Genomic DNA, 11,656 nt, shown 5'->3' with positions numbered 1-11,656 from the left:
GATTTAAACTTATGAAATGCGATAGATCAGTATTAAGGTTCAATTAGAAATGTGAAATTGAATTATTTCTCTTTAACTATTTTTCTCAAAACTGTCTTTCTCCTAAATTAAATTAAATTGTAATTTTTTAAAATAATGACATGAAAAAGAAATAACGAGTGCGGAAAAATATTCGAAGAAACATATCTATTCGATTATATTGTAAGAATAAAGGGAACGCTAAAAAGTAAAAAAAATTCATTTGCAGATAGCACTCTTACTTTCTCGATAGATCATTATCTTCTGCAAGCCTTTTTTTTCATATCTGTTTATATAAATTGATTTTCTAATCGCTCTTCTATTGATGTGAACAAAGTATATACAATAGCATTTACAAATAAAAATAATGGTAAAATAATAATGAAAACATGGGCATAATGAGTGAACAATCTCGCAATTCCTTAACACTTGAAATGAGTTCCTTAATGTTTAAAATGAGTTTTCCGTGAAGATAATCTATTATTATGGTAATTAAACTTATTTTTTTTAATTACTTACTAAATAAAGATCATTTTCTCTGTTAAAAGATGGGAAAAGTACTTAGATTTTTCTGAATGCATTTGATTTCATATCAACGTTATTTTTTTATGTTTTTAGAGCTCAAAAGTGCTTTGAAGTCGCAATATTATCTTTGCATAGATCGAGTTTAAGGACACTGTGAATATCTCGTGTTAATTTAATACCATTTCATCATGAATTATGTAAGACTTCTGACGGGAATAACCGCTCTGTAATTTTTCAAAGCTATTTGGGAGGCAGATATTAAATAATTATTTTGTTGTTTTTCAAAGCTGTCTGGCTCTAATGAAATACTTCATTATCCATTTAAGAAGTTCTTTCAATATTCAATATCTACAACAGAATTACAAATTTTTCGAAAATCCCATCATCAGACAAGTCAATGCGACATAAAATTGTATATCGATTTTCCAATTGTAAAATAAGTTTCAACCATTTCTCCAATGCAAAAATAATTAATTCTACCGTAACGTTTTACGTTATTAAAAACATGGCGAAGAAAATAACCACGAATTCACGTGGAATTGGGTCTAATTCTGACAAATTATTTAGACGGAACAAGAAACCTGCAGAATAAAGATATCTAATGTTACAAATTTATTTTTACAAATAGAATGCTCCTTCGAGAGACAAGCAGAGCCATCGTCATCCCTCTGCGAGCTTTTTCACAAGTCAACCCTCGCGTATTCGCGGCCGATAAAATCGCGCTCCTGCCAGAAATTACCAACCCCTCAGCCCCGAAATAGATGTAGCCGAGGAGGAGAGGGTGAAGAGTCGGGCGCGCGGAGGGTGGGTTTGATGAATAATTCGCTTGCATGGGGCTTTCCGTACTTTGAAAGCTCGCCACAGGATGGCGACGCTTCTCTGGCACGGCAGGAAGTGTCTTCGACCCCCTGTGAGAACCAAGGACGAATCGGCCAATCGGCGTAGTAGAAGCGAGGGCCGAGCCCGTAGTTTCTAGAATTTAACGACGGCACGACCGCCATTTTCGGCCGTTCCTTCCAATCGCCGTTCGACACATCGTTCCTCTCTCTTACGACGATTTCGCTGTCTCGTTATGCAATTTGGCAGATACGTTATGTATGTAGATACACGACTGTCTTGCGATTGCATGATACAAATATTGTAAGCAAACAGGCAAGCAGGCGAGATGTCACTGGCTAGCCGCGAAGAGATCTCGGCAAATGCCGACAATCTACGATCGCATCGAAACACATATGGAGGAAATAAAAATAATGGAAGAAAAAAATTTGTGGTTTACACGAAAACTCGCGCACATTAATTCAGGCCTGTCCAATTTGAACTCCGGAACCAAAATGCAAAGCCATCGATGCAAAAAAATTCAATGTGGATAAGATTTCGGGAACTGCAAAGTTATCTGCTTGATATACATCTGAGTGACGCTTGTCATTACTTTACAGTTCCTAAAATCTTACTCACATTGAATTTTGTGCGTCAATGGCTTTGCGTTTTAACTCTGGAACTCAGATTGAACAGGCCTATTTTAATTCGTGAGTACCTCGTAATATGCAGTTTTGCTCGAGTCACTCATAACTGCACGTTTGTATTAATAAAGTTGACGTACAACTGCATGTCTCCAAATCGTAATATTCTTTAGCAAAATAAATAAACAGTTTGAAAATAAATGTATCAAAATTAAGATCAATATTTAGTCATTATTCAAACTATTCGAAACTGTATTCTTCTCTCTCTTACGGACTTTCCAAATTCAAACCAAATGTAGATCACAAAGGGCGAGAGAGAGAGAGAGAGAGAGAGAGAGAGAGAGAGAGAGAGAGAGAGAGAGAGAGAGAGAAAGAGGGAGAGAAAGTATAGCGTTGTCGACAATACGCACAGTAATAAAATGTAAATGCTTTTTTTTATTCCACAAGTTAATATAATTATCTAAATTCGTTTTAACTCACTTTAAAAGTTCCTCCTCGGCAAATACATACTTAATAAAATCCTTCTTAGTATTGCCGAAAAATTGAAATTTGCAAATCATTAGTAATCCGCTATTGTGTTTATACCTGTTTTTAATCAAAACGGTATTAGCATTGCATTGAAATCACTTATAAAATAATCAAAAGAATTAAAATTTCAGAAATTTTGCTTTTTATTCTTTTCGTGTTATAACAGTATCTGATAAAAGATCAATGCTGAGCGCTGAAGCGTGTATACTTAATGATATACGTCGAGAAAATAACTCGTTACTTAATTAATATACCGCAAATTGAGAAAGATTGAAAAACACTGCTTTAGACTTAAATTTTATAATCCGTTCTTACAATTCTTTCAAAAATCGTTTCGAGAGTACTAAATTTTCAATCCAAAACGAAAACCAATCGCAATCTTATTAAACGTTGACTACCGAATATCAGTTAGCTTATTCAAAGGATCTTCGATAGGATCGTTTCTATTATCGAGAAATATATGTATACACGATTTATCAAATCAAATCTCCAACTATATCCTATTCTGAGGAATACTGCATTGCAAACGTAAAATTTAAACGAAAGCAACGCTGTCTCACTCACTTTCTCTCTCTCTCTCTCTCTCTACACCTGAATGATAACGAAGTTTTATTCGCAATTTGTCTATTAAATTTTTATCACTGAACTCTTTACTTTTATTTATACCGCACGTCTTCGAGCTTCGGTCTTTCGCGACGAAAGAATGAGACGCGTCGACATGTGAAATCTCCGAGGAGAGCCGAAGATTCGTTCGTCCGTTGTTTTAATTATGCAAATTCGCCGCCGCGGATGTGGAACAACGCCGATGTCACAACGGTAACAATAGGAAGAAACGATTTACATATCGCAAAAATATACATGCCAGAGAGATGTAAATTGTATGGCCGCGCAAACGGCGGCAACGCGACGGCGAGGTCTTTGAGAGTGGAGTTTTACACCGACAGGGGAAACAACGTAATCGAGGAATCGAGGAGACTGCGAACGAAGGAAAAATCGAACGGTCGATACGTGTTGAAGAAAGACAGAGACAAGCTCGCGATGAAAGCTTTCCAATTAGCATAAGTGTGGAAATGTCCGCGGTTGGACGATAGATTTAACGATTCAGCCGAAATTCTACAAATAGAGACTCGAAAAGGAGGTTGGAGTGACTGGTAAACAAGATACTTTTTAGCAAGACTGCATATTTTTCCGTACTGCTTTTCCTCATTAAATACAAGTACTTGATCCTTTTCTATCCTCTTTTTTTTCCGCAACTTCTGTCAGATACATTTAAATGGCGTCAAGCATGCTCTCCGATTCGTTTATTTGCTACGTTATGAATAAAACTGCTAATGAACCAACTGCTTAATATAAATCATTACAAATATTTCAAGGTCCTCGTAAACGTATATTTACGAATTTTCATTATAAAATAATGAAAAGATGTTTGTGTGATATCGGATATATCTCTGACAAAGAAATAAATATATTACAATATATATGTATACATATATAAAATATAAGAGTGCATCATATAAAAATATATGGCGATGCTAAAATAATTTCGAGAAGCATCTAAAAAACGTACCGAACATTCAAAAAAGATTAAGAAATGTCTAGTCGAATAATTTGTATCATCGCATAATCACTTAGATTTTCAAAGTTTTATGTAGTGCTGAAATATATAGTAGATCAATATTTATAAATCAAAATGCATGATGTACTAATTCGATATACTAATAATTCGATGTACTAATGATATTTACTGACTTACTTCTAAAATATCGGAGTTGCCATATGCATTTTCAAATAATGAAAGTGTCTACAAATTCTTCTACATTTTTCATACAAACTAATGTAGAGACAAAAAACTTTGAGATTTTAAAGAAATTCTCTTTGTAGTTATGCATGGTCTCTTTAAGTACGACTATTCTTTAACTATGACTATCAAAACTATGTTAACTACAACTTACAACAACTGACTCGTTCTATTTTACCTAATTATTCATAATTCACGGTGCATTTTCTGGGATTTTCCATAATTTTTCTTACAATGTAAATAATTAAACCGATCAATTTAGTTTGCCTCTCCACTTCTTCTTTTGGAAAATATAGCCATGGAAATGAATATATTCTGCAGTTCTAATATTAAAATTACTTTGACATGAGCGTAGTCAATTCTTACGCAATCAGCACTTACTTTGTCTGCGTCATGTAAAGAAAAAAAATTACCTATCTTAGTACCTATCTTAATTCTTTACACATATACCTCTATTACATATTGTAACAAAATACTCTTCCTTGTGAACGATGATATTTCTAAAATCATATCTCTAAAATCCAGCGAGCCTCGACAGAGCCTCCCCCGAAAAACTGGATAATGGATTAATTGTTAATTGGAATTGTGTTCGGCGATCGCGCGATGCGGTAGAAAATCGATTTTTAGCAAACAAAGAGAGCTCGACTTCTGCACAGACTCGCAGGAGTCATTGCAAGATCGCAGCGCGCTACGAAGGCGCGGTATCGTTCGGCGTTGCGCGAGTGCGCACGCGGCGGCATTATCACTATTATTAGCTGGCCATGCCAATGCTAACGCGTCACACTCGCGCGATAGCAAGGCCGCGCGTGATCCCGGGGAACACGACCGACGGGACACCATGGCCGGTATATGCGATCCTGTTGCCGTGGCGGCTGCCAGCGTCGACGGCGTCTGCGTGGCGACAGCTGGGCGTGCCATCTTGCACGTCTGCGTCCGGCTGCCCGTGGTATCAGGCGAACATAACGCGGACCGAGCCGCGTCACGCGAATGCCGCGCGAAGAGAAATAACCGAGAGAAAATTACATCGTCGCTCAGGCAAAAGAGCGCGCGGGGCCGTCCAACTGTCCCGTCATCGAGGCGAGTTACCTCCTCGTTACCAACTGCAACCGCAAAGTGCATGCGCGTCAAATACAACACATACACATACGTAGCAGAAGCGAGCGAACGAACGAGCGCACGAGAGAAATAGATAGTCAGATAGATAGATAGATAGAGCGGGAGAAAGAGAGAGAGAGAGAGAGAGAGAGAGAGAGAGAGGGAGAGAGGGAAGAAAAAAATTCTGCCGAATGTCGATATTCGGACGCAGAGCTTGAAATCGATACAACAGTAGCGATCGACAAACCCAATTTTTCGCTGCTCTAATAGCGAAAGACAGCTGTACACCTATCGTATCGGTTAACATTGTTATTCATCGTCACGCGAGCTGAAGTCGAGATTTCGCCATTTTCGTAACGTCGCGAGTCTGAACTCTCACGCCGAGATTGTATCTAATGCCGTACTATTTACACGTCATGGAAATAAGACAGCCTAACAGCGGATGTGACGGTTCGAATTCGATGGAGACGTACGACGTAACATCGCATGCCGCGCCGTTACGAGTTAGAGAGCACGTCCGACGTGGCGATGGTGGAGGTCTACTCCGGCGTAGGGAGGAAAGAAGCGGAAAGCCGGAAAGGAGCGCTGAGAGGCGACCTCCTCCTCCTCCTCCTTCTCCTTCTCCTCTTTCTCCTCCTCCTCCTCCTCCTCCTCCACCTCCTCGCGGGATCGTTAAGACCAAACCGGTGCTGCCACGCGGGAGAGAGTCACGCTCTCTCTACCGTGTACATGGTAGAAACGAGGAGAGGGCCTGTGCTAGAGCAAGATCACAGGAGCGACAGGAAGTCGTCGGGAGCTTCATACGATCGACTGGGTCCTACGGGCTGCGGATGGCTGATTAAGCTCGGCCGTGTCTGCAGCTCCCCTCCTCTCTGCGTCGCGAAGCGTTCCGCGATCGAACGATATTCCGCCGGGAGCGAGGACTGCATTTATCGGCGATCTAAACGCAATCGATGTATCTCTTTGATTTACATATAGGATTAATTACGTAGCTAATTGTATTTAAAAGATGACGTCGTAATAATTAAGTGAGAGATAGGAGTATGTGTGTTAAAAGTTACATTTAATTGCCGTACCATCTTCGATTGAATGCGTCATGAACGAATACGTGAAATCAACGTAAGCGTAATGTTCGATCTGTGAATCCAAAGTTGTTTAAACTGCTAAACTGGGAGATGTAATATATGAAAATTAAAAGCTAGAATGTAAATTGAAGCAGAATAAATAAAAGGATATTCGTAACAAAATGTTGCGAAGTTGTGTTAAAAGTTTTATACATGCATTCTTGTAAAGTGTGAAAATATATGTAGATTATCGTTAGTTTTGGAACCGTGAACAAAAAAGGATTTTTTCATATATAGCTTTCTTATTTATTTCTTTTATCTTCCTGAAAATTAGATTAGAAAGAACGATAATCAAAAATGTATATGTGGAATCAACAAACTGATTAGAATTTCTGATATTATTGTACTTACGTTAATTTACATTCACACAGTTACTGCACAGAGTCGCCATAAATAGAGATGAACGAGTGATTGAACTTTCAAGCAAATGTCCTCTGTGATATAGAATTTCGTGATACAAAATTAATACGAAACTGAAAATATTACATGATTTTCCGAGAGATCATCCGAGATCTGCTTGAGAGCACATTAACAGCCTCATTTTCACGGATGTCGGCCCTTGTCGACCGTAAACGTCTGTCCGAGCTGCACCTCGCAAAATGGAAAATAATTCCCGACGACATACTAAAAAAAAAGTGCATATATCGCGGCCGCGATCGATACTCATCGACAAAGAAATTTGTAGTGTGCGCAATTCGCGACCTATTTTAATGGACAGCTCACACTACGAACAATGAGCTAACGAATGAACAAGCGAACGTCATTACATCGACTAGACAGTCATCAAGTATAAAAAAATGCACGCTGTACTTGCGGAAATTCGCGAACGTCGAGAGAGTCAGCGTTTGAAGAAGCGGAAACACGACACCGAGACTAAAAGTGCGACCGGCTCGCGATATCGGTTTACGGTATTTTTGACATGGCCACGCGCAGTGACGACGAGATTTCCGGTGGCGGCTGCAATTTTATCAAACGGCAGTCGTCGGAGTGTCAGTGACCTCGCGAGAGAGAGAGAGAGAGAGAGAGAGAGAGAGAGGGGGGGGAGGGGTCGATCGGCCGCAGTAGGAAAACGCGAAACTCGCTGCACCACGCTGAATAGCGATATCGATTTGTCCGTGTCTACGTTCGATGCAACGTGAAAAAAAAAAAAGAAGTTAGACACGGCCTCCTGACGTTCGATGATACCGCCCTGCAAGTCTACGCCGGTTACTCGTCGATCTGTCTGTCACCTTCTTTCGAAATCTGCTCGAGAGAGTCTTTTTGTCATCGGAAATTCGCGTGATTTTCTGTCGAGCGAGATAATTCCAAGATTCATTCAATGCACTAACGGCGCTGCCGAATTTGCGCAAGAATTGCAATTACCGATGAATAATTTGATAAAAATGCGCTACAAACACCTATTTAGGTGTCCTTTTATATACATTCTACACAATAAGCCGTTACTTAAGCTTTAAGCCAATATTCGTAGTCGGTTTCTTATTTCAAGATCATCTTAAGTAATGTCTTAAGACGATAATACGGCTCTCTGATTGATTCATGACATCTCGAGATTGAACTTAAAACGATCTCGAATATAAGAACTGATTATGAATATCGGCCTATGTCTTAAGCTGTAAGAAATTCAGCCACAATCGAAAATGAGATAATTGACCATGATTGGTCAATTTCTTAGGCCTGCTAGTCTACAATATGCGGAATAAGCTTGGTAAGAAGTAAGAGTAAGAAATTGGCCAATCACAATCGAATGTGAGAAGAATAATCAACTATGATCAATTTCTTACTCTTATTTCTCACATCAAGCTTGATCCGCATATTGTAGATCACGCCTTACAGGCTCAAGACTTAAAGCTTAATTAAATAATGACTTATTGTAGAAAATCTATTACATTTTTGTATAAAGAACTCACAATTAGTATATATTCATAATTATTAAGTCTTGTTTCGCCTGGAAAGACTATTATAAATTCTTAAGCCGATGTATAAAAGATTGAGATTACGCATTAAAGATTGAGAATTGTAAATTGGAGATCAAAATTTAACCAATTGAATAAAATAGATTATAATTAAAATTATCCAATTGTTAGTGATATCAAATTTTAATCTTCAATTTCAATCTTCAATCTCTAATGTATAATCTGATATAAACTTTACAGATGCATGGCCAAAGATGAATTGAGCATTAAAGTCAACCGTCATTGCCAAATTTTGAAAAAAAAATCCCCTTTTCTCCAAAAAGCTTAATATTTCAGCTGTAATATTACAGGTATCCTGAAAATGATACCGCCGCATAGCATACTGTAACCACATTGACAATGAGAAAAATTAGCGAATATTTCTGATTGAGAATGAACGAACCATTGCGACAAATTCTGATCATATCAATCAGATTTCCGGTCATCATAATTGGACATCTGGTTATCTCGACTGGAATAATAAATTTAACTATAAAATTCTGATTTGTCCATTTTCCATTAAAATTCCAATTAATGCGACCATTGTAGACTCTTTTTTCCAGTGCATAAACCGGAGAGAGAACTCCTCCCACCTATTATATCATTATTCACCAGTCCAATGCGGGGTAACTAAATCAATCGCCTCGTTTCTTACGATCTTTAACGATCGTAAATAGAAAACTCACTTTTCCTACATATGTCAACCCAAATCTTGACTCTAATACATTATGGAGTTGCGCTTTTACAGAAAATAAAATTTTACTCGTTTATTTATATAATTTTTTCAACAAAATAAGGCAGCTCTTGATTGGTTTGAACAATTCATATTTAATATTCATTTAATATTCATAATTATATTTCAGTTTTCCTTTATATATAACTAACAATTCCAAATTGTTGAGAATTGTTTGAAAAAATTGTCGAGCGATAAACTGGAGCGTGAGGCAATTCAAATGAAGTCCAGTTTACTTTCCGAGAAACGGAAAGAAAGAATCACGCGCATAATATAGGGAAGTTAGCAAGAAGACGCGCGGAGATCGGAAAGAGATCCTAATGAAGATCCGTGGGAAGCGGAGAGGAAGCGCATCCGTCATTGCCCGGCGATGGCGGCGTTCAGCGCGATTGAGATTTCTACGAGCAGGTGGTCCCCCGTAATAAATCGTATTGTAAGCGATCCCCCCGGGCAGCCACCTGCGAATCGATATATCTCGACCGGTCCAAGACGGCCCCGCATGCAAATTCGGGGAGAATCATGAGAGGAAAGGGAGCCTAGCTCTTCCTGTCGCTTCGCCTCACTCTCCCCACCCCGCCCCACCTTCCTCTCGCTTTTTTCTTCCTGGGCTCCCTCCCCGTGTCGGCTTCACAAACACAAAGAGGGCTCTTTTCGGCCGGTTACAATGTCACCGCGAGGATACCCTTCTATATCCTTTCATTTTAGGTTTCGTACTCGCCGAAATTAATTTTGTCGAATAACCGAAAAAACTTAAGCGCGTATTTTTATACTGTCCCGTTTTTTTTTTTTTTTTTTAATGCTGAACATATTTATTTGAGTCTTTCTTTCTCTTACATTTATCAGATTTTTACATTACTTGCTTTGTACAAAACAAAAATCACTTTACTATTATCTCAAGCTGAGAATAACTGCTATAAAATAATTATGTAAAATGCGCGCGCACTCAAGCTGGTTGCTAGAATATCAAAACTTTTCGCAACATTGCTTATTATGGAGCGTTCCACATAATTATTTTGAAACCCAATGAAATTTTCAGATCTATATATCGAGATAAATTTTTAGATACTTTAATAAAATCGTTCTTTCCACGTGGAATTGGAAAATTACATTTTGAACTAAATTAATAAATATCTATAATTATATATGGACGATATTCATAATTCATTCTTATTTCAAATAAATAATATTTTAGACACTAATACAGTTCTGTGATTGGTTTCCGACACGTTAAAACTGTACTTATAAGACGATCTTAAATATAAGATCGACAATAAATGGGAGAGGATATTTTTTACTATAATAAAAATGTACAATCTTAATTTTATACAGCGATATACGTTCGTTAATATGAATTATGTATTGTAATAATGAATCATATAATCACGTGCGCATCCTTAATATAGAGAGTAATTTAACGATATACATATATGTGAGAATAATATTCCATTAATTTATTCGTAATCGAATACTCGATGATCCCCGAGGCTACGAGAATTAAAACGTATATTGCTCGTAATTTAGTTAATCATAAACCCAATATAACGGGCCGAGAGAAACGCGATGACAAAATACAAATAATATTCGCGCGTGCGATAACAAGAAAAATAATCCGAAATATATCTTAAGATCTCGGCGAACTCACGATTCGGGGCAATAGCTGTTTTTTAGAGTCGCAATCGCGCGCCTCCTTCGAAGGTGCGCGCTTGAGAAAGTAAGCCGGGATGAATGAATGTTCCCGATATTTAACGCCGCGCGCGGAGCTCCGCGCGGCGCAAAAGGACGTGGCGACGAGCAGAAAAAGAGGAGAGGCCCGCGCGCGGTGGCAGCCGGTCCAGCGAGTTTTTTGACCGTCTGGCGCTAACTGTTGGCCTCCGTACCACCTTCGCAGGTACTACCACGGTGCCGTCCCACACGTCGTCCCACTCCAACCGCACGCGGGCCCTTTCACGATCACCCTTCCCTCGGATCCCCGGACGCCCACAATTCGCAATCTCGAATGCTCCCCGCGCATCCGCGAGTTATTCTGCGGAAAATTCGATTAACTCCGCGTTCCGCATCGACCGCAATTTTTTTAATCTCACAACACTTACGGGATGTTTTACAATATGTGGGATTCATTTCACAGCAGCGGTTCGGAGATACAAAAACGGTAATTAAAGTTTATACATAAACATGTGCTCTCTGTTTCACCTTGTTTCTCATATTTATAACCATTTTTGTACTTTAGCAATGTGTATAGCTATTATCTTCGTGGGAGGCGCTCGAAACGGGTCCAACTTTCCAACCAATTACTTCTAACGCAAATTACTGAATTATTAAGTACTTCTAGAGGACAAATTGAAATGAGTAAACTCAATGAGCAGAATGTATGAAATCAACGAGAAATATCCTGGAGATATAGAGTATTGTTTATTGTTATTACG

The sequence above is a fragment of the Trachymyrmex septentrionalis genome, unplaced genomic scaffold (genome assembly GCF_001594115.1).
Source record: "Trachymyrmex septentrionalis isolate Tsep2-gDNA-1 unplaced genomic scaffold, Tsep1.0 scaffold60, whole genome shotgun sequence".
In the NCBI taxonomy this organism is placed as follows: Eukaryota; Metazoa; Arthropoda; class Insecta; order Hymenoptera; family Formicidae; genus Trachymyrmex; species Trachymyrmex septentrionalis.
Note: the sequence above shows the minus strand (reverse complement) of the source record.